General features: G+C 48.7%; 2 protein-coding genes across 10 annotated transcripts in view; one reads left to right on the top strand and one right to left on the bottom strand.

Annotated features, from left to right (window-relative positions):
* The window catches only part of NMNAT1 (nicotinamide nucleotide adenylyltransferase 1), a 243,300-nt gene that overhangs the window by 146,839 nt on the left and 71,658 nt on the right, over positions 1-24,803 (top strand). The gene's annotated exons all lie outside the window — the stretch shown is intronic.
* Positions 1-24,803, bottom strand: part of LOC147710673 (uncharacterized) — a 134,075-nt gene that overhangs the window by 99,231 nt on the left and 10,041 nt on the right. The gene's annotated exons all lie outside the window — the stretch shown is intronic.

The following is a 24,803-nucleotide window of genomic DNA, read 5'->3' as shown; positions in this document are numbered from 1 at the left end:
CTGAACGCTTTTCCACCCATTCCCCTGATTCCGGCGGTGCCCATCAAACTGTCCCGGTCCAGGGCGCGGATGATATTGATCGCCCCGGAATGGCCCAGACAGTGGTGGTTCACGGACCTGCTTCACCGGTCTCTCCTTTCTCACATACGGTTGCCGTGCAGGCCGGACCTTCTCACGAAGTTCGGGGGGCAGATGGTGCACCCGAAACTCTCGTCTTTGAGTTTGGCGGCATGGCTCCTGAGATAGTGCAATATGGCCCGAAGATTGTATGGACATACTGAAGGAGGCTAAGCGACCTTCCACTAGGACTTCTTATGCTTACAAGTGGAAGAGGTTCTGCATCTGGTGCAAGTCCAAGAACTATGACCCTACGACGTGTAAGGAGGATGTCATCCTTCTTTATCTTCTGCATTTGGCGCAGTCTGGCCTTAATTTCCATTCCATTAAGGTTCATCTCGCTGCATTGACTGCCTACAGGAAATGCCCTTCACAGACTTCCTTCTTCCAGATCCCTGTGATCAAAGATTTTTTGGAAGGCTTGAAGAAAGTATTCCCTCCTGTCCGGCTTCCTTCGCCTTCATGGGAATTGAATGTGGTGCTGTCCAGATTGATGAAGGAGCCTTTTGAACCTATTCATAAGACTTCGTTGCAGCACCTGTCCTGGAAGGCGGCGTTCCTCGTGGCCATTACATCGGCCCGCAGGGTGAGTGAAATTCAGGCGTTGTGTTGCCAGGAACCTTATACTGAATTTCATGCTGCTAAGATTCTTATGCGTACTCACCCTAAATTTCTTCCCAAGGTTATTTCTGATTTTCATGTCAACCAGACCATAACTTTGCCTAAGTTTTTTCAGAATCCTTCATCTCCAGCGGAAAGGTCTTTACATTCCCTGGATGTTAATAGGGTATTGAAATTTTATCTGGATAAAACCAAAGATATTCGTAGGTCAGACCAATTGTTTATCAATTATGGTTCAGTCAGGACTGGTCTTGCTACCTCCAAACAGTCCATTTCTAGGTGGATTGTGTCCTGCATACAATGATGTTACCAAAAGGCTAATAAGACCTTAGGAGGTAAACCTAAGGCTCATTCCAACAGGGGCAAAGCTGCCACGACGGCTTTGCTGCGTAATGTTCCAATTGCAGAAATCTGCAAGGCGGCCACTTGGAAGTCGGTCCATACCTTTGCTAAGCATTACTGTCTGGACACTGATGCCAGGACAGACGCTCAGGTTGGGCAGGCTTCTCTTCGAAATCTGTTCGCACAGTAGTGGTGTTATGTCTTTTTTCTCCACCGCCGCTTTGGTGTAGGGATGGGCTTGCCATTCTATTCACTAGATTATGACTATACACAGAGATCCCCTAATACAGAAGGAGTAGTTTCTGTCCTGTAACTCCAGTTCTGTAGTAGGGGTATCTCTGTTATAGTCATAAGCGCCCGCCCTCCTCCCCGGTGGAGAAAGATATTTATGTAAGGAATGCTACAGGTCTGGCGTGTTACGCCTTCAAAAAGAACTGAAAGTAAAAGGGACCTGCTGTGCATTCTGGGATACTGAGAGAGTTCTGGAAAGTTTTCTTAAAGGCACAGTGTCCTATTTGAGCCACATCGTGGCAGCCTATGGTGCTTGTCTGTCCATACCTTCCTCTCTATCATTCCAGAGGCTTTTGCTGGTAGAGGCAAGTTTTCTCTGTGGAGGAAACTGGGCAAGCTGTGCTGTTTGTGTGGTTTATTTGGTGGAATGTCTAGTTGAAGTACTGAACAGTGTAGCCTGTGGATATAGGCTGCATTATCTGTCTTTAAATTCTCTCTTAAGTGTCCTTGTAGTTCTGCATTTTTTGACAATTTAAGAGATTATTTTTGATTGCTCCGGGGTCCACGCACATGGGCGGGACTATTCACTAGATTATGACTATAACAGAGATACCCCTACTACAGAACTGGAGTTACAGGACAAACTACTCCTTCTCTCTGGTTTAATCCGCTTGTTCTTGGCCTGTTTGATCGAATGTGTTGATCTTCTTTGAGAAGGATATCAGCTCCTTTGTGTTTGCTTTTGTTTCACCTTGATGAGACAACCGGATTTGTTTAAGAGATGTCTTTGTTGATTGGCATTTGCTGTCCTTTGTCTTTTCTGATCATATGTATTATGATATTCTAGCCCTGAGAAAGTCTGTGGCTTATACCACTAAAGACGATACACGTGTTGGCGGCTAGGATTGTTCATGAAGAACTAAAGTACAATAAAGGAAGATAAGAAGACTGTCTCGACCATGATTTATTAAGGACTTTACTTACTGTTGCTGCAAGCTCAGGATATATTTGTGTTTTTTGTTCCGTTTATGTGCCTAATTTAAATTGCTAGATCACCAATATTACAGTGTGACACATGCATGTGTTCCTTAGAGCTAAGTGAAGTAAGTCTGTTTTTATATAATATGCTCAAAGTAAACTAATATACAAATGAAAATTCAAAGTATTTTAATAATATTCAATCCAAAATGTTAATACCAAAAATTTCATAAAGAGACGTATTGTTGCGGACCTGCCTGAAACCTTTGTTCATTTTACAAATTGATTAGCAATCTGCAAAGGATGCACTGGGATTGTCTGATTGGGGTCAGCTTTGTCAGGGAGGGTTGAACTGTCTACTGAAATTAAATCCACAATGTGAGTCAGCTGGAATGTGTGATGGCCACCTAAAATCTCCCCAATGTGAAATTACATCTCTGTGGGTTTTGGGCAGGTCCATGCCTTTCATCAGAACAACAAACACATGTATAACAAACCTGTGAGAATTCCCAACAATATACATGGTTTGGAGTCAGAGTGTAATAGCAACAACAACAAAATGTGCTTATTAACCCTGCAAAATGTCAGAAACCACGGAACGCATTATACTTTGGCACAATGAGGCTAATATTCTTCGCTGGTCTCTGTATGTACATTGTTTAAACCTGAGTGATCGCGGAATACACCACAATTTATAATGCTGAACATCCATTTATTTTACAGTATCTTTAATACAAACATATACGTTCTTATGCCCTGATAAAATCATTGGCAAAAGTACCAATATGACGAAACGTGTTTCTTAAGTTCTGATTGATTTTTGTATTCGACGTCTAAAATAAAAGAAGACTATTATAGATCTATATGGACTCATGTTGAACTGGCCTTTACATAAGGACTATTGTACTTCTAAACTTTGTTGTGCAAGCATCTGTTTAATAAGGTTCTGTAACCTGATTGTTCTTACTTGGAGACTACTAAGATTGATGCTCTCTATCTTCATGCTTGGCACCCATTAGGAATGTAAATCTGTATGATTTTTAAATATTTATATCTTGAACTTGAAACTAGTGTAGGTTTTTGCCACAAATTCCTTTTGCTACCCAGACTATATTCACAGATACAAAGTACTCTCCTTAGATGCACTGTCCAATGCAGTGACTGGCATTTAGGCACCCTGGGCTTGCACCTGTTTTTTATTGCATTATTCTTGACCTCATCTTCCTCCAGTAGGCATTTGGATGTCTTCAGAGTACTATGCATTCAGACGGTCACTCTGGGAGCTTCAGAACTGGCTCTCGGAGTGACCTGTCGGTGCTACCTCAGGTGGATTTTTTCACCTTTGTCTGCTTGAGGAAAGTTCACCCATGCAGTGCTGCTCCCACTAATTTGCATTTCTCTTTGTCGGCGACCCCGTTCCCCGACTTCGTCATTGACTTCGTCCTCAGGCTCTGCTGTTGCCTGCTAGGCAGAGGCCTGGTCACTGGTGCCCAGTTTCATTCCAGCTCTGGGTCTGGCTTTGCTGGTGCCTGGTGCTGACCCCGCTCAGGTGGCGACATGTGTGAGAAAACCCACAGGTGCCTTCCAGTCTTTCAAACTCTACTCCGCTTGGGCCTCCTACCCCCACATCAGTTGGTCTTTTTGATAGCGGTTTGACCTCTATGATACTGGTTTTATGGCTGAAGAGCCTTGTTAATTTCTTTGTCTTTGATGCCTGCGTTGATGTCAGGGATGACATCCGCCTTTCCTTTATCTCTAGCACCATTCGTTCCTCGACACTGGATGACCGTTCTGAATGGCACAAGCATCTAGATCACGATTTGGTGGATGACCACTATCTAGACATGCTACCCAGTGTTCATGTGTCTGGGTGTTTTGTTGACTCCGGTACAAGCTTTGAGCTGTAACACATCATGGTGTTGCATTCAGATGTGTTTGTTGGGCAGAGGGAAGGCCTTTCTTCTCCAGTATTAGGGGTGTCTTTCATAGATTCACATGCTTGAATATTCCCCGCCGTCGAAGTGGGAGTCCCACGGTACATAAATAGCAGTAATATATATGCATGTATATGTAGGAGAGTAGGGTCTGCAATCCTATGATCACCCGGACTTTTTGCTTTTGTTTCACTGGTTTACGACTTTCTCGGGCTGTGGGCCTGCCAATCAGACCCACAGACTAGCTGTTCTCTCGCTAAATTGATGTGTACCTTAGGTGCATTACCCAATTGGGACTGGGCCACTCTGTCAGACCCTGTAACTCAGGGCATCGGTGTACCCAGGGCCTACCAGGGGCTGAAGCAGGTATTATGCCACCCCTGGATGGCCATCTAAATCTGACACAACTGGCTGCACGACAGCTGGGGCCACGTGGCGTACTCGCCCGTTGCTGTAGGTGTAGTATCCCTATACCTAACCTTAAAATGGACACCCGGGTTCCTCTCAGCCACTCCTATGGCAGGCCTTGACAATCCTGAAGGCAGAGTGCATGGAACCGTGTGAATTGGGCTCTGGCACGAGCCGAGCCCGGTTGCAGCTTGCGGAACCAAGACCCAATGGCTGTTCCATGATAACGCGTATCATATCGGTAACTTCGGTATCGCGTTATCAAGACATGTCGAGTAAGGTGTCATACGAATCGGGATGCTGCCCCCTCACCAATACTGGCGACGAGGTTAGCATTCCGCCCTTCTAGAGGGACCCGACATGTACGTAACTGTGAACCCCGGTTAAAGTTAACTGAAGCCTCAGCTCCACAAAATGGACGCTGCCCCCACAGACACAAGTCTGACCTCCTGCTGCTGGGAGTCCTTCCAGCGAGGAGAGCTTGGACAAAGGGTTTCCTGTCAAGGGCGGTGTTCGCACCGTCCCAGACAGAGTTTGTGTATTCTGGGTAGGTAGGGCTTAGCTAGAAGGTGACTGCGGAGTGGCACCCCGGTGCTCACTACGCATCCGCCGGCTAGAACCAGTTCCAGGGGCGCCCAGCCCCTGACCTGGGGAAAGTCCAGCAGGGGGAGAGGGGTGTAACTACCCCCCTTCCTGGTCCCACCCTTAGGGCAGGACCTAGTCATGTACCCGCCCCTTTCTTTAGGATAAAGGCCGGAGCGGGGACCCTTCCAAATTAGATCATCTTTGAATCAAGAATACTTTCTACGAAAGGACTTCGAGACTCTTCTCAAGATTTCTCCCTTGTGGCTAAGGAGTAGTCACCCTGCATCCGCAGGCACCATCTAAGAACTCTGCGGTTTGCTGCAAGTCCTTCCTCAAGGATCCGACGGCCCAGCTCGACGAGAACCGGCTTCCCTGGCACCTCTGACCTCTACCCACGTCGTCAGCTCAGCTGAGCTCTGTGGGTGCGACGAGACCTCGAGGGACCGGCCATCATCAAAACCTGCACGCTTTCTTAACCAGCACGACCATCGAAGCAATTCTCTGGTGAGTGCTCTGGGGTCTGAGAAGCCCCGACCCTGAGTAGCTCCAGCACCGAAGTGCAGTCTCCCAGCATCTCCACGATCTGCGTGGGGCCCTTCTGCTCGCTGCTCAGCACGTTGTCTGGTCACTAGCCGCTGGCTTGTGCCCTTCTTTGACGACATCCGACAACCAACGCTGCTGGTCTGGTTGCTCCAGATCGGCCCTTGCTCCCTTTTTCGAGAGGAGCACCCCGGACCCTCCTGGTCCACTCAAGACGCCATCTTAGGCCCACCACGTGGCCCTGAGATCTGCCAAGGCTTGTTGCCCCAACCCTGGGCCCAGCGACGCCGACAGCATCAACCTTCGTGGGACAGCTCGCACCTCCATCCTGGTCGCCGACAACGCCTCCTGGTCCGTGAGACTGCAGAGCCTAGCGTCGCCCACTCACCTAGTCGAGGTGACGGCCATCCGGTGCCTTCCTGGTACCCTCTGACTACTGGCTAGTAGTACGAACTTGGTCCCCTCTGCTTTCAGGTATCAACGATCACTGATCCAGGCTTGGATCTCTACAAACTATTCATCACTGGTCGCCGGCCAGCAACTCCTTTTCTTCCGGCTCCCGGTTCGTCAGCGAAGACCCCCGACGCCTGTAAGACTTGTGCAGCCGCAGCCCTCGTGGCTAGGTAACTTCGGCATTCCGGTGCCTGCATAGCCTCCTTACTCTAGGGTCCCGAGTCCCTCGCTTCCGACTTGCCTTATCGGGTCCGCCCGAGACCAATAAACTTTTCGTGCCCTCGGGCACTTGTTTAAATTGTGCACTTGAAGTATTTTCTAAGAGCTTTGGTTCTGTGCTTAGTACCCTGTCCTCATAAAGAGTACAGGGCTGTTGTGATTCTAATAAATATACTGTTTATTTTCATAACACTTGTGTGGTGTCCTTTCACTTGGTGTTCAAGGGGTATGTGATGGTATTACAGCTGGCTTAACACGCCCTCTAGAGTTTAGCCCGAAGAGTGCTCGTATCCCCGCTACTAGGATAGCTGGTCTAAGGTTGACTTACAACCAATCACCATAAGGGTCGTCTGGAACGATACATAGTGGTCGCTAGAATAGCGAACGCTGCATATCGGGCCAACTTCTCACATTGGTGGCAGCGGTGGGATTTGAGCTTGCTGTTGTTTTACCACGCGTATCCTAAGAATATCTTGTGAAAGATCACATAAGTACTCCAGGTACATATAACTTAGCTTAGAATACTCTGAGTTCTACTGAACCAGCTGTTGTAGCTCCTCAAGGCTTAGCACACCTTGGCTACAACTCTTAGCAAGGGATCAGTAGGTAAACCCATAGTGTAGGTAGGTGCATCACTTACACCACACTAGAAGCAGCATGTCGGACAAAGGAGGAAACTCTGAGTCTCCCCTTGTGTCAGTCGACCCTCCACAGGTCACCTCCAGATATGCTGCACTTAGCTTCCACGAGATGCGACAGATCTGTACATCTCGGAAGTTAAAACAGGGTGCAAACCCTACCATTCCGTTTCTGATTGGTCTCTTGGAGACTTATGATGCTAGGAGGGCGGGTAACACCGACCCTTCTCATCCAGAAATGGAGATGCCTCCCCTCGAGGGAACCCGAGGTGACCCTGACCTTATCCATCTCTCCGCTGAGGATGAAGAGGAGGACGAGGAACCAGAGACATCTGGGGACGAGGCAGACAAAGGTCCAGTCATAGTTAGTCAGCTAACTCAGGACAACTTAAGCCGGCACAAGATTGGTACTAGGGGACCCCTGGGCCCTCTCTCGGGCCAGCTTAACATTGGGAACGGACGAGTTAGGTCCCTGTTGAGAGGCTCTAACAGATCTGCTCGAACCAATGGCTCTCGAGGTTCTGCTCGAAGAGGGATGACATCACCTCAGAGGAGAATGTACGAAGCAAAGGAGAGGGAAGTCAATCTGCGGATCGAGAGGGAAGAACTTGCCCTAGCCAAAGAGAGACTCGCCTTTGCTCGAGAGCAAGAGTTGAGTGGGACAATTCCCACTGGTGGCAGCATTCCCCCACAGGAACCCAGGAGTTTAGACACTAAGCACCTGAATAAGATAGTGCCCCCCTTTAAGCAGGGGGACGACATCCACAAATGGATTACTGCTTTGGAGCGGGCCTGCACTGTACAGTGCATCCCCCAGAGTCAGTGGGCAGCTATCTTGTGGCTCTCCTTTGACGGTAAAGGTAGAGATAAGCTCCTCACTACTAGAGTCGAGGACGCTAACAATTACCAGATCCTGAAGAACACACTGATTGATGGGTTCGGCCTAACCACTGAGTAGTACAGGTTGCTGTTCAGGGATACCCAGAAAACTCAGTCTCAGGACTGGTCTGATTTCGTTGATTGTGCCACTAAGGCTTTGGAGGGCTGGTTGCTGGGCAGTAAGGTTACTGATTACACAGGATTGTATAATTTGATCATGCGAGAACAGATTTTAAACAATTGTCAGAACCAGTTGTTGCATCAGCACCTTGTCGACTCGGATCTGACCTCTCCCCAAGAATTGGGAAAGAAGGCAGACAGATGGGTCAGAACAAGGGTTAAGCAAAACCAGGGCCAGAACCAGGGTGGTCAGAAGAAAGCAGACCAGAAGGGTAAAGATTCGAAAGGGGAACAAACTGACCAGAAGTCTTCGACAGGTCCCCAACAACCCAAAGAGGGGGGGGTCAGGCTTCCCAGAAAAAGAAGAATCAAGAAGGCCAATCGAAAAGGTGGTGCCAATACTGTAAAAGTAAAACTCACTGGTTTAGTGAGTGCACCAAGAAAGGAGGACAGACTCCTGCTACTGCAGCCCCTAAGGCACCTGTGCCCCCTAGTACAGCCAGCAGTAGTAGTGCGCCTCCCAAGGGACTAGTTGGGTTAACCTTGGGTTCTGAGGGGTGTGACAGCTTAGCTGGTACACTCACTCAGGCTGTCCTTGTCTGTACAGGGGATGTGGATGTATCCCCTGATGTCAGTCCCAATACTTTGGGCAAATACCGACAGACGCCTTTAATAAATGGAAGAATGGCTCAGGCCTATAGGGACACTTGTGCCAGTGTCACCATGGTGACACCCAACTTTGTGGACCCTGGACAGATCATGCCAGGTACAGATTTCCTGGTGACCAATGCCAGCAACGTCACTACCAGTCATAGTATGGCGATTGTTGCTTTCTCCTGGGGAGGGGTAAATGGCCAGAAAAAGGTTGTTGTTAGTTCAGACCTCCCAGTGGATTGTTTGTTGGGCAATGATTTGGAGTCATCACAATGGTCAGAAGTGGAGCAACGGACTCACATGGAGATGTTAGGCTTGCCAGCACACGTGTTTGCTGTGACCAGGTCACAGGTCAGACGATGCCCCACTGAACAGGTGCTGGATCCTGGAACAACGGACCAGACACCACCTAAGAAGAAGAGCAGTCGGGTTAAGGCTTCGCCTTCCCCCTTGCCCCAGGTCGAGGATCAGGTCTCAGAGGAGGCTGACCTCCAGGAATTGCGGGAAACTGAACCTAAAGAACTCGAACTTGATCAAGTTGAGTTTCTGGGCTCAGGGGGACCCACACGAGAGGACCTGGGGAAGGACCAGTTAGACTGCCCTTCTCTTGAACCCCTCAGACAGCAGGTTGCTGCTGAGGCTGCTGGGAACGCCACAGGTACCCACAAGGTATACTGGGAAGATGGACTCCTGTACACTGAGGCAAGAGACCCCAAGCCTGCATGACCAGGAGGCTGGTCGTCCCCTTGTCTCAGCGTGGTTTCCTCCTTACCTTGGCCCACGAGATTCCCTTAGCAGGACACTTAGGCCAGACGAAGACGTGGGACAGGCTTGTCTCACACTTTCACTGGCCTCACATGAACGAAGATACCAAGGAGTTTTGCCGCTCCTGTGTCACTTGCCAAGCCAGTGGTAAGTCAGGTGGCACGACAAAGGCCCCCCTTATACCAATGCCTGTGGTGGGGGTGCCCTTTGAACGGGTGGGGATCGACATCGTCGGTCCCATGGAACCACCAACAGCATCAGGGCACAAGTTTATACTGGTGGTAGTGGATCATGCCACCAGGTATCCTGAAGCTATTCCCCTTAGGACCACTACAGCGCCTGTTGTGGCTAGAGCCCTAGTTGGAGTATTCTCCAGAGTGGGCTTCCCTAAGGAGGTCGTCTCCGACAGAGGTGCAAACTTTATGTCGAGCTACTTAACTGCTATGTGGAAGGAATGTGGTGCCAACTACAAGTTCACTACACCCTATCATCCACAATGCAATGGGCTTGTTGAGAGATTCAACAGGACCCTGAAAGGGATGATTCATGGACTACCTGAAAAGCTTCGGCGCAGATGGGACGTCATGATCCCCTGCCTTTTATTCGCTTACAGAGAAGTCCCACAGAAGGGGGTTGGCTACAGCCCTTTTGAACTTTTGTACGGGCATCCTGTAAGGGGACCCCTGTGTTTGGTGAAGGAAGGATGGGAGAGACCTCTCAAAAAGCCTGCAACCAACATAGTGGACTATGTGCTTGGTCTCCGCTCGCGGATGGCTGAATACATGGAGAAGGCATCCGAAAACCTTAAGGCCAGCCAAGAACTCCAAAAAGCTTGGATTGACCAAAAGGCTGTCTTGACTGTTTATCAGCCCGGACAGAAGGTGTGGGTGTTGGAGCCAGTGGCCCCAGCAGCACTCAAGGACAAATGGTCCGGGCCCTACCCCATCCTGGAGAAAAAGGGAGAGGTCACCTACCTGGTAGACCTGGGAACTCCCCGGAGCCCCCACAGGGTGCTCCATGTCAACAGGCTCAAGGCATATGTCGACAGGAAGGACATGAGTTTGCTCATGGCCATAGATGAGGGACAGGAGGAGGAGAGTGACCCTCTCCCCGACCTGCTCACTCAGAATCCTGACGATGGATCGGTAGATGGTGTTGTCTTTTGTGGCAGCCTCTCCGAACATCAACAGGAGGATTGTAAACAGGTTCTTCAATCCTTCCGGCATATGTTTTCTCTAACACCCAGTCAGACCAATTGGTGCACCCATGAGGTTGACACTGGTGACAGCTTGCCCGTCAAGAGTAAAATCTACCGGCAGCCTGATCACGTTAGAGACTGCATCAAGAGTGAAGTGCAGAAAATGTTGGAGCTGGGAGTCATTGAACCCTCGGATAGCCCTTGGGCTAGTCCCGTAGTTCTTGTGCCGAAACCTCACACCCCGGGCGGTAAGAAAGAGATGAGGTTCTGCGTAGACTACAGGGGTCTCAATGCAGTCACTAAGACTGACGCCCACCCAATACCAAGGGCAGACGAGCTTATCGATAGATTGGCTTCGGCCAACTACTTAAGTACGTTTGACCTGACAGCTGGGTATTGGCAAATCAGGTTAGCTGAGGACGCCAAGCCTAAGACCGCATTTTCTACCCCTGGTGGGCATTATCAGTTCGTGGTGATGCCCTTTGGTTTGAAAAATGCACCCGCCACCTTCCAACGGTTGGTGAATCACGTTCTCACCGGGCTGGATGACTTCTGTGCGGCGTATCTTGACGATATTGCTGTCTTTAGCTCCACCTGGGAGGATCACCTGGTCCACCTGCGGAAAGAGTTAGAGGCTCTGCAAGCAGCAGGTCTCACTATCAAGGCTACTAAGTGCCAGATAGGGCAGACACAGGTTGTATACTTGGGCCACCTTGTCCGTGGAGGCCAAGTTCAACCACTGGAGAGCAAGATACAGTCAATCAGGGACTAGGCTCCTCCAACCACCCAGACTCAGGTTCGAGCTTTCTTGGGCCTGACTGGTTACTACCGGAAGTTCGTCAGGAATTACGGATCGATTGTGACTCCGCTCAATGAACTGACGAGTAAGAAAATGCCAAAAAAGGTTCAGTGGACAGCGAGCTGTCAAAAAGCATTCGATGACCTAAAACAGGCCATGTGCACGGCACCTATCCTCAAGAGTCCAGACTACTCCAAACCATTCATTGTCCAAACAGATGCTTCTGAGTTGGGTGTGGGAGCTGTTCTATCTCAACTGAATTTTGATGGTAATGACCAGCCCATTGCTTTTATAAGCAGACGGCTGACCCCCAGAGAGAAAAATTGGTCAGCTATAGAGAGGGAGGCCTTCGCTGTGGTGTGGGCCCTGAAGAAACTGAGGCCATGCTTGTTTGGCACTCATTTCAAGATTCAGACCGACCATAAGCCCCTCCTATGGCTAAATCAGATGAAGGGTGAAAACCCCAAACTGCTTAGGTGGTCCATTTCCCTACAGTGGATGGACTTCACAGTGGAGCATAGACCTGGCACTGATCATGGCAATGCAGATGGGCTCTCCAGGTATTTCCACTTAGAACAAGAAGACTCACCTGGTCAAGGTTAGCTTATTGTCCCAACGTTTGGGGGGGGGGTCATGTAGGAGAGTAGGGTCTGCAATCCTATGATCACCCGGACTTTTTGCTTTTGTTTCACTGGTTTACGACTTTCTCGGGCTGTGGGCCTGCCAATCAGACCCACAGACTAGCTGTTCTCTCGCTAAATTGATGTGTACCTTAGGTGCATTACCCAATTGGGACTGGGCCACTCTGTCAGACCCTGTAACTCAGGGCATCGGTGTACCCAGGGCCTACCAGGGGCTGAAGCAGGTATTATGCCACCCCTGGATGGCCATCTAAATCTGACACAACTGGCTGCACGACAGCTGGGGCCACGTGGCGTACTCGCCCGTTGCTGTAGGTGTAGTATCCCTATACCTAACCTTAAAATGGACACCCGGGTTCCTCTCAGCCACTCCTATGGCAGGCCTTGACAATCCTGAAGGCAGAGTGCATGGAACCGTGTGAATTGGGCTCTGGCACGAGCCGAGCCCGGTTACAGCTTGCGGAACCAAGACCCAATGGCTGTTCCATGATAACGCGTATCATATCGGTAACTTCGGTATCGCGTTATCAAGACATGTCGAGTAAGGTGTCATACGAATCGGGATGCTGCCCCCTCACCAATACTGGCGACGAGGTTAGCATTCCGCCCTTCTAGAGGGACACGACATGTACGTAACTGTGAACCCCGGTTAAAGTTAACTGAAGCCTCAGCTCCACAAAATGGACGCTGCCCCCACAGACACAAGTCTGACCTCCTGCTGCTGGGAGTCCTTCCAGCGAGGAGAGCTTGGACAAAGGGTTTCCTGTCAAGGGCGGTGTTCGCACCGTCCCAGACAGAGTTTGTGTATTCTGGGTAGGTAGGGCTTAGCTAGAAGGTGACTGCGGAGTGGCACCCCGGTGCTCACTACGCATCTGCCGGCTAGAACCAGTTCCAGGGGCGCCCAGCCCCTGACCTGGGGAAAGTCCAGCAGGGGGAGAGGGGTGTAACTACCCCCCTTCCTGGTCCCACCCTTAGGGCAGGACCTAGTCATGTACCCGCCCCTTTCTTTAGGATAAAGGCCGGAGCGGGGACCCTTCCAAATTAGATCATCTTTGAATCAAGAATACTTTCTACGAAAGGACTTCGAGACTCTTCTCAAGATTTATCCCTTGTGACTAAGGAGTAGTCACCCTGCATCCGCAGGCACCATCTAAGAACTCTGCGGTTTGCTGCAAGTCCTTCCTCAAGGATCCGACGGCCCAGCTCGACGAGAACCGGCTTCCCTGGCACCTCTGACCTCTACCCACGTCGTCAGCTCAGCTGAGATCTGTGGGGGCGACGAGACCTCGAGGGACCGGCCATCATCAAAACCTGCACGCTTTCTTAACCAGCACGACCATCGAAGCAATTCTCTGGTGAGTGCTCTGGGGTCTGAGAAGCCCCGACCCTGAGTAGCTCCAGCACCGAAGTGCAGTCTCCCAGCATCTCCACGATCTGCGTGGGGCCCTTCTGCCTGCTTTCATTATGTGTTGGTCCACATTCCAGCCAATCAGACTGTAGCCTCCTCTAGAACCTTCTCCTCAGAAGCACAAGTCCTCAGATTTTCTACCGCACGTCGTGTGAAGGGAGTCTCCCTGAGCTCTGCTCAGTTTTTTCCAGTTTCTAGCTGTTTTTCTTTAGAAAATGTCTTCTACTAAGAAAACCTTGTTCAAGGCTTGCCCATCCTGTGGTAAATTGCGCCTTTTTCATGAGGACCCTCACAGTAAGTGTGTTTACTGTCTTTACCCGGATCATATTGCCTCTACCTGCAAGTTCTGTCGCACTTTTCCCCCTAAAACTTTGAGGGATAGAGAGGCCCGTCTCCTTCTGTGGCTACAGAAGTTGAAAACATCTGGGAATGTGGTTTCTGATGCTGAAAGTATGTCATCTGGATTTTCAAAATCCTCTCAGAAGCGTGGGTCTGAGACTGAAGTACCCTCTCCTTTTCTTAAAAAGAGTAAAAGGTTGGGTTCTTTCAAGGATGTCTTCCCACAAGACTTGCTTCAGGGCGCGCCTACGGGACCTGGCTCTCTGGCGTCTAGACCCAAGACTATGCCCTCCTCTTCAAAAACGGGCACTGGCTCGTCGACGGGCTCGTCGACGCGTCTGTCGACCTTTTCAGCGACTACAAAGTCAGTTTTGGCAGTTTCAACGTCGACGACCACTTCTTCCCTGTCAACCAGCTCTGCAACGACGACGACCATCTCGTCGACGAGCAGCCAAGAGGTGAGACCCATCTCGTCTATTATTAAGATCTCGTTGACGATCAAACCGTCGACGAAGAAATCATCGTCGACGCGCCTTCCGTCGACGGTTCCTCCGTCGACAAAGAACAAGCCATCGTCGTCGACGCCTGCTCCGACGACCGGATCTTCCTTGTTGACGACTGCCTCGTCGACGGTAACATATTCGTCGACGGTGACCACCCCGTCGACGACTGGTCCGTCGACGGCTACTTTCTCATCGTCGAAAGCTTTTTCGTCGACGGCGAAGAATGCAACCTCTTCGACCTCGTCGACGACCAAAAAATCTTCGTCGACCAAGAGTAAGCTGCTAATTCATACGCCTGTTTCTGCGTCGACGACGCAAGAACAACCGGGTGGTGCTAAGACTTTGGAAATCTCGTCGACGGGCTCGTTGACGACGCACCAACCCCTACAGACTACTGCCACCTTCAAAGTGGTTACTGCCTCGTCTCTCAAGACTGTACCACTCATTCAGTTAAGTCCAGTAAGGAGTGGATCTCAGCCTCCGGAAAAATTGTTTCAGTCTGGAGAAGAGGAATCCGGAAATGATTCTGAAATGGATCAAACTTATGAACCAGCATCCAGTCCTTCTGAATTACACATTAAGTGTCAAGAGTACAGTGACGAGGATGAGGATGTGGATAATAACGTCGAAGATGGGAATGTACTTTTTCCAATCGATAGGGCACAACCACCTACTTACGAACAGGTTACGCAAATTCCTCTGTCATTGGTGCAAAACCTGCAACATATGCTGGACGAATACAATCGTAGGTTTCCACCGTCGTTGCCTCCTTCTCCGGCACCTCAAGTGCACCGGTCTCAGTCTCCAGCTCCACGACCTCAGTCTCCAGCTCCTCGACCTCAGTCTCCAGCTCCTCGACCTCAGTCTCCAGCACCTAGGCCTCAAGCTCCGGCGCCGGTCGCGCCTACGTCTCCTTCGGGTGCTTGCCCTGATACTGATAATGAGAATCAAACTCCTCATAACACTGTGGATAACGACACTGATGATGACATGCAGGATTGGGACAATTATAGGGCACAGACACCTTCTACTCCACCGGCATCACCAAGAGCTTCGCCGCCAGTGGATATCGCGAGTTTCCATAACCTTATGGTTCGTGCTGCGAAAAGGTTCCACTTAACAATCGAGGCACAACAAACTGAATGCTTTTTGTATGATTTTAAGGACTTACCTCAACGGCAAACGCATACCATTCCTATCATAGACCACATATGGGAAGAAGGTCTAAAGTTGATGGAACGTCCTAACTCCATACCAGCCGTTCTGCCCAGATTGGACAAAAAATATAAAGCGCCACCTACTTCTCCGGCCTGTTTGGTTTCACAACCTAAGGCAGATTCTGTTATCACTCAGGCAGCACAAAAAAGATCTCGAAATCCGGCCATACCTCTGACATCTCCGCCTGATCAAGATGGCCGTAAATTAGACTCAATTGGCAAAAAATGTACCACTAGGGCAGCGACAACTGTGAGAGCATCCAACGCCTTAGCTATTCTAGGTCGCTACGACCGTCAAATGTGGACTGAGATCGCTGGTCTGATCACTCAAATGCCCGACTCCATCCGGGATGAAGCGCAGGCCATCATTCTCGAAGGAGAAAAGATTTCAGCAGAAATAATCGACTGTGCCGTCGATATATCCTCCACTGGTTTCCGGCAAATAGCGGGTGCTGCAGTCTTGCGCCGTCAAGGCTGGCTAAAATCAACCACCTTCCGTCCAGAGGTCCAGTCCAGAGTTTTAGATTTACCTTACGACGGTGAATCTTTATTCGGTAAGCATGTTGATGATGCTTTGGAACTTATAAAGAAGGACACAGATACAGCAAAGTCCTTGACAACTCTACAATATCGGAAAAGGCCATTTCGTGGGGCAAGCAGTAGAGGAGGAGGAACCTCTACTTTTCGTGGAACAGGCCAATATCGAGCATACAATTACAATGATAACAGACAGAGGGGCTCCTATCAGTCCCAAGGTCGTTCATCCACCTCCAGACCTTACCAGCGTAAGTCCAATTACAGAGGTGGTGCTAACACCAACAAAAAACAGTGAGACGACTGTGCATCTTGGAGGTCGAATCTCAAAGTTCTTCTGCAATTGGTCGCACATTACCAACGACCAATGGGTCTTGGACGTTGTTTTAAAAGGACATACCCTGGAATTCACGAAATTCCCCCCACTCGTCCACCTTCGGGTCCACCTTCTCCCCATTTCAAGGAACTGTTGGCCCAGGTGCAGCTTATGATCAGGAAAGGAGCCATAGAATTGGTACCGCAAGGTCAACGTGGCAGGGGGTTTTACTCCCGTTTCTTTCTAGTAAGGAAAAAATCAGGAGAGTGGCGCCCCATCTTAGATTTGAGAGCTCTAAACAAGTTCATTGCGTCAAAGACTTTTCAGATGCTAACCCTACTTCAAATCTTGAATTTCCTCATTCCAGGAGAGTACTTTTCAACGATAGACCTTCAAGATGCATATTTCCATGTACCTATTCATCCCAGGCACAGGAAATATCTCCGTTTTACAGTCTGCCAATTTCATTATCAATTCAAGGTCCTGCCATTCGGCCTTCGATCAGCACCGAGGGTATTTACCAAGATTCTAGCCCCGGTGGCTGCCTACCTGCGTTTACAGGGCATCCAGTTCTATCCGTATCTGGACGACTGCCTGATAAAGGCCAGGACTTTTCAATTAACGGAACAGCACACTCAAGTCTGCATATCCCTGTTCGAAACGTTGGGTTTCTCCATCAATTGCCTAAAGTCACACTGTCAACCATCTCAACAACGAGATTTTCTAGGAGCCTCGCTCGATTCTCGGCTGGGACAAGTGTTCGTTTCACAGGAGAGACAAGACCGAATGATACAGAAAGTATAGTTCCTGCAGTCAAGACAGTACGTTTCTGTCCGGATGTACAAATCATTCCTCGGCATGGCTTCTTCGTGCATTCAGCTAATTCCCAACTGCAGATTGCACATGAGTCCTACAAGAGGAACTAGACAAGCAGTGGAAGCAGGTATCGGGGTCGTTCGAAGACAAGATCCATCTAACGCCCCGCATTCAAAAAGCTTTGAAGTGGTGGGCTCATCCTCCAAACATAGCGACAGGTCGTTCATTCAAAGACGAACCACCACCACCAACACTTACACTGACAACAGACGCTTCCCTAGAAGGTTGGGGGGGCACATCTCGACGGGATGTCCTTGAAGGGAAAATGGTAGCGTCTCAGCGCACTTGGCACATAAATCGCTTAGAACTACTGGCGATTTTCTTGGCCTTGAAGTCCTTTCAGAGAGTAGTGCAGGGACAAACATTGCTGGTGAGGACGGACAACACCACCAGCATGCACTACATCAACAAACAGGGCGGCACAAGGTCTCTCGTGCTGTCACAACTGGCACATGAAATATGGGATTGGGCTATCCAACAGCAAATACATCTCACAGCTGTCCATGTGCCAGGGGTGGCCAATGTTCTGGCGGACTCACTCAGCAGAGCCCTCTCGGACAACCACGAATGGGAAATCAACCGACCAACGTTGGATTTCGTCTTCCGACAGTGGGGCCGACCACAGTTGGATCTCTTTGCAACTGCTCTCAACAAGAAGTGTCAACGGTTTGCGAGCCGGCATCCACACAAGGATTCGAGCGGGAATGCCTTTTCAATAGACTGGTCGAACAACTTCATCTATGCATTCCCTCCACTGCCGCTCATTCCTCGTCTGTTGCACAGAATGAGGTTCCAACCGTGTCGGATAATCCTGATCGCACCCAAATGGCCGAGACGTCCTTGGTTTTCAGATCTTCTTCTGTTCTCTCTGACAAATCCGATACACTTGCATCCTCTGCCACATCTTCTCACGATGCAGCAAGGTCAAATATGCCATCCGGACTCAGCATATCTCCAACTTCATGCTTGGAACCTGAGTACAATGAATTTGCACACATGAATATCAACAAGGATTGTAGGGCGGTGCTAGCAAGTGCTCGCACTCCATCTATCATCAAAACTTACCAGTTAAAGTGGAAGCGTTTCTGTGCTTGGTGTTCCACTAAAACCCTGGATCCCATGTGTGCTCAGCCTGAGCAAATCTTGCCGTTCTTTTTGTCACTAGCAAGATCAGGACTATCACACTCAACTCTAAAGGTTTTTCTAGCTGCAATTTCTCGTTTTTGCCATGATGGCGTAACATCTTTGTACTCCTCCAGAATAATCAGACAATTCTTCAAGGGCCTTTTTCGGATGTTCCCACCAATCCGTCGGCCCCCACCTTCTTGGCGACTGAACTTAGTTTTGTCTCAACTACTTTTGCCTCCATTCGAGCCCATCCATTCTTCCAGTCTAAAATTCCTCACTTGGAAAGTGGCTCTTTTGCTTGCTCTGACCTCATCCAGGCGCGTCAGCGACATCCAAGCCTTTACTATACAGCCACCGTTTCTACAGTTCTCCAACGAGGCTCTTACTTTGAGAACAAATCCCAGTTTTATTCCTAAGGTTCCCAGTGACTTCCATCTCAATGAACCAATTGTCCTTAAGACTTTCTTCCCTGCACCTCAATCTGCAGCGGAACGTTCTTTGCACACTCTGGATGTGAAGCGCTGCCTCAAATTTTACATCAACGCACAGCTACATTTAGAAAGACTGATCAATTATTTGTAGCATATGGCCCAGTGTGCAAAGGACAATCTGTAACCAAACAGACTATCACCAGATGGATATCGTCTGCCATATCCTACTGTCATCAACGGGCTGGCAAGCCCCTTCCTGCTCCGGCTCGAGCTCATTCCACGATAGCTGTGTCGACTTCTGCTGCCCTCTTTGCGGGGGTACCTCTGAGACACATCTGCAGAGCTGCTACTTGGTCTAGCAGCCATACTTTTACGAAGCACTACTGCCTGCAATCAACAGATGCAGCGGATGCGGCAGTAGGTCAAGCGGTGCTGCGGAATCTTTTCCGATAAAGGTGAGCCTCTTTTTGCTACCCGCCTCCAGTCATAAAGGTTTTGTCATGATTTTGGTATTTATTGCTTATTAAGTGATATGTTTTGCCAAGACTTAATTTGTATACTCCTTTATGACTAATGTATGATTTACTGCTTTCTATTCTTATTCAAGCATGTGAATCTATGAAAGACACCCCTAATACTGGAGAAGAACAAAAGTTACTTACCTGTAAACTGTGGTTCTCCAGTATTGGTGTCTTTCATAGATTCACATGCGACCCTCCCATCCTCCCCTCAGAGGCTCTCTTCTCCTCAAGCATTTATACTTACTTGTGCTACGAAAATCTGAGGACTTGGGCTTCTGAGGAGAAGGTTCTAGAGGAGGCTACAGCCTGATTGGCTGGAATGTGGACCAACACATAATGACTCTAATATGTTACTAAAGTGAATTCTCCCTTGGGCTTTTCAATGGGCCTATTCTGTTCTATGGTACTTTTTTCAAGTTTACATTTCTATTGCATTATATGTATGTATATTTTATTTATGATATTTCTCATGTATACATGCATATATATTACTGCTATTTATGTACCGTGGGACTCCCACTTCGACGACGGGGAATATTCAAGCATGTGAATCTATGAAAGACACCAATACTGGAGAACCACAGTTTACAGGTAAGTAACTTTTGTTCTTCTTCTTCCTCTGACTCTGTGATATAGTGCTAATGGAATTTCCATTCTGCTAGGGGTCTCCAAGCCTAAATTTGACCTACATTGGTCTTCCAACCGGTCTTTGGAGGATGTCCTCTCCTTACATTCTTGTGAAAGGCAGCTTTCGTCTGCGATTACACCACTTAAGGGTGGAAGTAGAGACTGACTTTTTGACAGAAATCCCACAACCTTATTCCTCCTCATTGGAACCCTTGTTGGTCATCCATGAAGCGCTCAGGGTCAGTATTGAAACAGGCCTGCCTTGGGTCCAGCTGTTAGTGTTTGGATCACCCACTAGTGTCTTATGCTGCCCTAACAGATGAATTAGCATGGCCTCCCTCTTTGGTCTCCAGGTCCAGGAGCACTTGCTTTGATAATTTCTCCTCTACTCTGGAAGAGGATTGGCGGAGTATTGTTGCATTAAGGAAGAAAATGTTCTCGTCAGAGGTCTCTCCCTTCATAATTCTGTGTGTTACTCCCATGCCTTTTAAAGGAGTTGCAAAAGATAGTTACACTTTCCACATCATGTAAGTGGAAACTTTGTGGCGGTGATATGACAGCTTTGGCGCCACCAGACTGCTTCTCTGATTTGTTCTTGATTTGACATACTCTGCCACCTGGTCCAGGGGTTATTCTGTGTCCCTGTGTAGCCTTGCCCATTTGGGACGCTATGGCCTCCTCTTCTAGATTACAGCTGTCCCACTTGATTCACCCTTCAATTGGTCTCACCTGTTTGCAGTAAAGGTTGCGTTATTCCTCAAGACATTTGATTCTCTGGGTCCTTTGTCTATTCTAGGAAACTAATCCATCGTTGATGTTGACTTCAGGGACAGCTCGGGTTTTCTGATGGTTGCTCGAGGGCCAATGCCTATTTGGGGTGCCAAAGTGTTGAGTATCTTTAGTCTGGTTCAATATCTGTATTTTCATGCATGTTCTTCCCTTGGCTCCATACCGCCCCACTGTTGTTGGACTTGGCCCCATACCTCACCACTGTCTGTTGTGGCAGGGTGATGCATCTAGTTGTACTGTCATAGGGTGAGTCTTTGTCTGGTGTCCTTTCTGTCATTCTTTTTTAGGTCTCGCCTGTCGATGCGCATGCGCATCGAGCTTGCGAGACTATGGGGGCTTATCCACTCTTTAACCAAGTTGCAAGGAATCGTGGCGATTCCTTGCAGTGCACGAGAAATTTAAGCTCAATGCGCATGCGCATTGAGCTTAAAAGCGCGTGCACATGCCCCCAGCCGCCTGCCTTGCCTACTCTCCCGCCCCCTCACTTCTTGATTGCACGGCCGCTAGGCCGTGCCTCCCCTACTCTCCTCCCCCCTCCCGCCTGCCTTGCCTACTCTCCCGCCCCCTCACTTCTTGATTGCACGGCCGCTAGGCCGTGCCTCCCCTACTCTCCTCCCCCCTCCTCCTCCTACTCTCCTCCTACTCTCCTCCCCTGCCTGCCGTGTCGCACCTCTCCCCGCTCCGCCCCCTCCCCTGCCCGCCGTGTCAGCTTTCGGGAAAACAACATCCGTCACAGCCTTCCACCCGCTCGCACAGCCTGTCGGACTTTGGAAGCTAGAGTAGCAGACTCCCCTCTTGCCGTGTCCCATTCCCCCTCCCTCCCAGGCTGACTACATCTTCCTGGGGAATGCCCATGCGTCCTGTGTCTTGTTCATATATTTATTTCTCATGATGTGTTTCTTCGTTTTGTATAGACGCCTCCCTTTCTTTAATGATTCACGGTCTCAAAAGTTTTCATAATATCAAGCGACACCGGCACTGGCCTGTTGTCCTCCATTCCGCCTTTGGAAGTCGCACCAGCATGCAGACATTGAGAAAGGTACTCAGGCCAGGTAAGAAACCTTTTTGGTCCTTACGTACTAGTGTACTGAGTAAGGGGAGTAATCTATTCGCAAGATCCTTCTCAAGAATCTTGGAATTGAGATTCAGCAGTGAAAGTGGTCTGTAAAGCCTAACATCACTGTCCTGTTTCAATAGCACCACTATGTAGACTTCTCGAAGCGTGTCTGCAAGGTTCCCAGTCTTGCGTGCCTCATTATAAAGTTCCAAGAGCTTTGGTGTTAAAGTAGCGCCTTATGTGGTATAATATATGGGAAGGCCTTCAGTGCCTGCTGTTTTACTATGTGCAATTTGAGAGATAGCCACACAGACCTCTTCCAATTGAAGGGGGCATCTAGGTCAGCCTTTTGCAGCGCATTAGGCGTGGCTGCAGTAAACCCCATAGGTAATCGTGTAAGGCAGAGCCGAAAGGGCCCTCCTCCTACTCTCCTCCCCTGCCTGCCGTGTCGCACCTCTCCCCGCTCCGCCACCTCCCCTGCCCGCCGTGTCAGCTTTCGGGAAAACAACATCCGTCACAGCCTTCCACCCGCTCGCACAGCCTGTCGGACTTTGGAAGCTAGAGTAGCAGACTCCTCTCTTGCCGTGTCCCATTCCCCCTCCCTCCCAGGCCTACTACATCTTCCTGGGGAAAGCCCATGCGTCCTGTGTCTTGTTCATATATTTATTTCTCATGATGTGTTTCTTCGTTTTGTATAGACGCCTCCCTTTCTTTAATGATTATTGTAACACCCACATTCAGCGCGATGTTATTTGTAACTTCAGAGCAGAGACACCCAAAAATCCCTATCTGCAGACACTTGACAGCGACATGCAGGTCGGAGGTTTGGACCATACCGCCACCCTATGAGATCGTTTTGTGTTTTGTAGGGTCGGGTAGATGCGAGCTATCTGATTTCTGAAAGAGGAACCAGAGTGTGTAGGGCGTAGACACAATTCTAGCAGTGCAATCGAAGAGTCAACCCATGCCAGTGTTCTTTTCACCCTGAAACTCCGATACGAACGCAGTGCGTACAAAAATAATGGAGTGGACCAGTTTGATTACTAAATCCACCAGTTGTGGTGCAGGTTGCAGCGATTATCCTGACCCGCAGGGGAAGCAAAACATGCGGTTATCTTGTGAAGGACATATCGTTCCTTTTAGGGAGAATGTCCGAGAGGCATCATGTGATGCAAAAGGAGTTTCCTGTGATTTGCTGTGCTGACATCCTCCTACCGTTACTGTACTTGCATCTCTGATCCTCTTTAAAGTCGAAACTGATTACGCTGTTTAATATTTCTTTATTGGTAGAAACCATTCACTATAATTTGAGCTTTGTGACGAGAAGATTGAGTGTAAAATGTTTTCGTGATTAAATAATCCATAACCTGAAGTACTTAAACCACATCTATAAAAAAAAAACCTTTTGTCCAAAATATGAAATGGATCTCACAGGTTTTGTACCCTGGAGATATTCACGAAAAGTTAAAGTGTTACCCTTGAAAATGACCTTGAGAGCCAGTGCACAAGTTCAATCATAGAAGTTCGTGTTTTAATTCAGGCATCCATGATCATTTAGGTTAAGTGTTTGAGAATAGTTTTAATCTTTAATTGCAGTGAGTTTATTTTGTGTTTAATAAGTATAGCTTAGTGAGCAGTCGCCTTTTGTTCTAATGGAAACCTCCAGGGCCCCTTATCAAGCCCTTTCGCTCCTACAGTTACCAGCGTCTCTGAGTTAGAGGACACAGAGGCCCACCCCCATACCCCCACACACACACACCAAAAACATAACTATGCTCTACCACAGCATCACTGAACGCCACAGCATCACTCGCCACCACAACAACTGGCACTTCTTGGATTGCCTTGTCCTACAGCTAAATTCGACCTGTTCTGAACTTGAGTCTCATAATTTTCACAATTTTGCAGTAAAACGATCAAAGAGGTACTAACTTAATTTCGACATCATTATTGAAGTGCAGTTTATGTTGTCTTCCTCAGTACTTCGTACATCTCCCTAGAGATGTGGCATAACGACCAGAGCTGCCATCTAAGTCACGTAAATACAATACATGTTGCATTAAAAATGCTATAGGTGTCACATTCGCCAAAGTTATAACTATTGGCATTGTAAATGACAAAGCTATCAATTTAGCTATTTTAAAAACTAACACATAAATAAAATATATTGTCATTTACAAGACCAATAGCTCCAACTTTTCTAATGCGAGACCTATTGCATTTCCAATGCTTGTTGTGTCTTTTTTTTCCCTGCTGAGTTGTCCGTCCTTTTATCAGGAGGTCCCTCTTTGGCTCTAATTGTGGATGGGGGAGACTTCTCTACAGTATATTTTGTAATGGGTGGACTCCTAGACTCTCCTTCGGTTGTTCGACTTTGGTTATATTTCACTTGCCGTATGTTTAACTTGTACACCGGTTCCTGGTGTGCACTCCTTGTGGGTTGCTGGATTGCTAGGCTGTTGGGGTGTCACGTCGTCAGTGGTGGGCTTTTGTATTGATTGGTGACCCTGTGATCAATACAGTTTACCCTGTTTTACTGGAAATGGTTTGTCGGTTCCATTTTCGCCTGGCAACTGATGGGTGGCAGTCTGTTGTGAATCTGCTAGTTTTCGTGCTGTACACTTGTCTGCTGTCGCCCTCCCTCAGCTGCAATGGCCGCTGCCTCCTGTGAGTCTTATCATGGCCTGTATTGTGCTTCTGATCGGAGTTGAATGAGATGCTACCCCTGCTTCCAGAACGCTATTCTCCATTTGAACCCTTTGTAAGACTTATGTACCACTGTCTGGAATTTCTTCTACTTTAGCACCAATAAATTACTGTTGGTTCTCTGTTGTTTTGCCCTAGGCATGCATTGGATTTCTCCTGCTGGCTAGAGGCCTTGGGCCAAGGTTCTTACTTCCATTGGCGCTTGTACTTACTCTTTGGTTGAGGTTGC

This window comes from Lissotriton vulgaris, chromosome 5, assembly GCF_964263255.1.
Source record: "Lissotriton vulgaris chromosome 5, aLisVul1.2, whole genome shotgun sequence".
Taxonomy (NCBI): domain Eukaryota; kingdom Metazoa; phylum Chordata; class Amphibia; order Caudata; family Salamandridae; genus Lissotriton; species Lissotriton vulgaris.
Note: the sequence above shows the minus strand (reverse complement) of the source record. Positions and strands in the feature narration are given on the sequence as shown.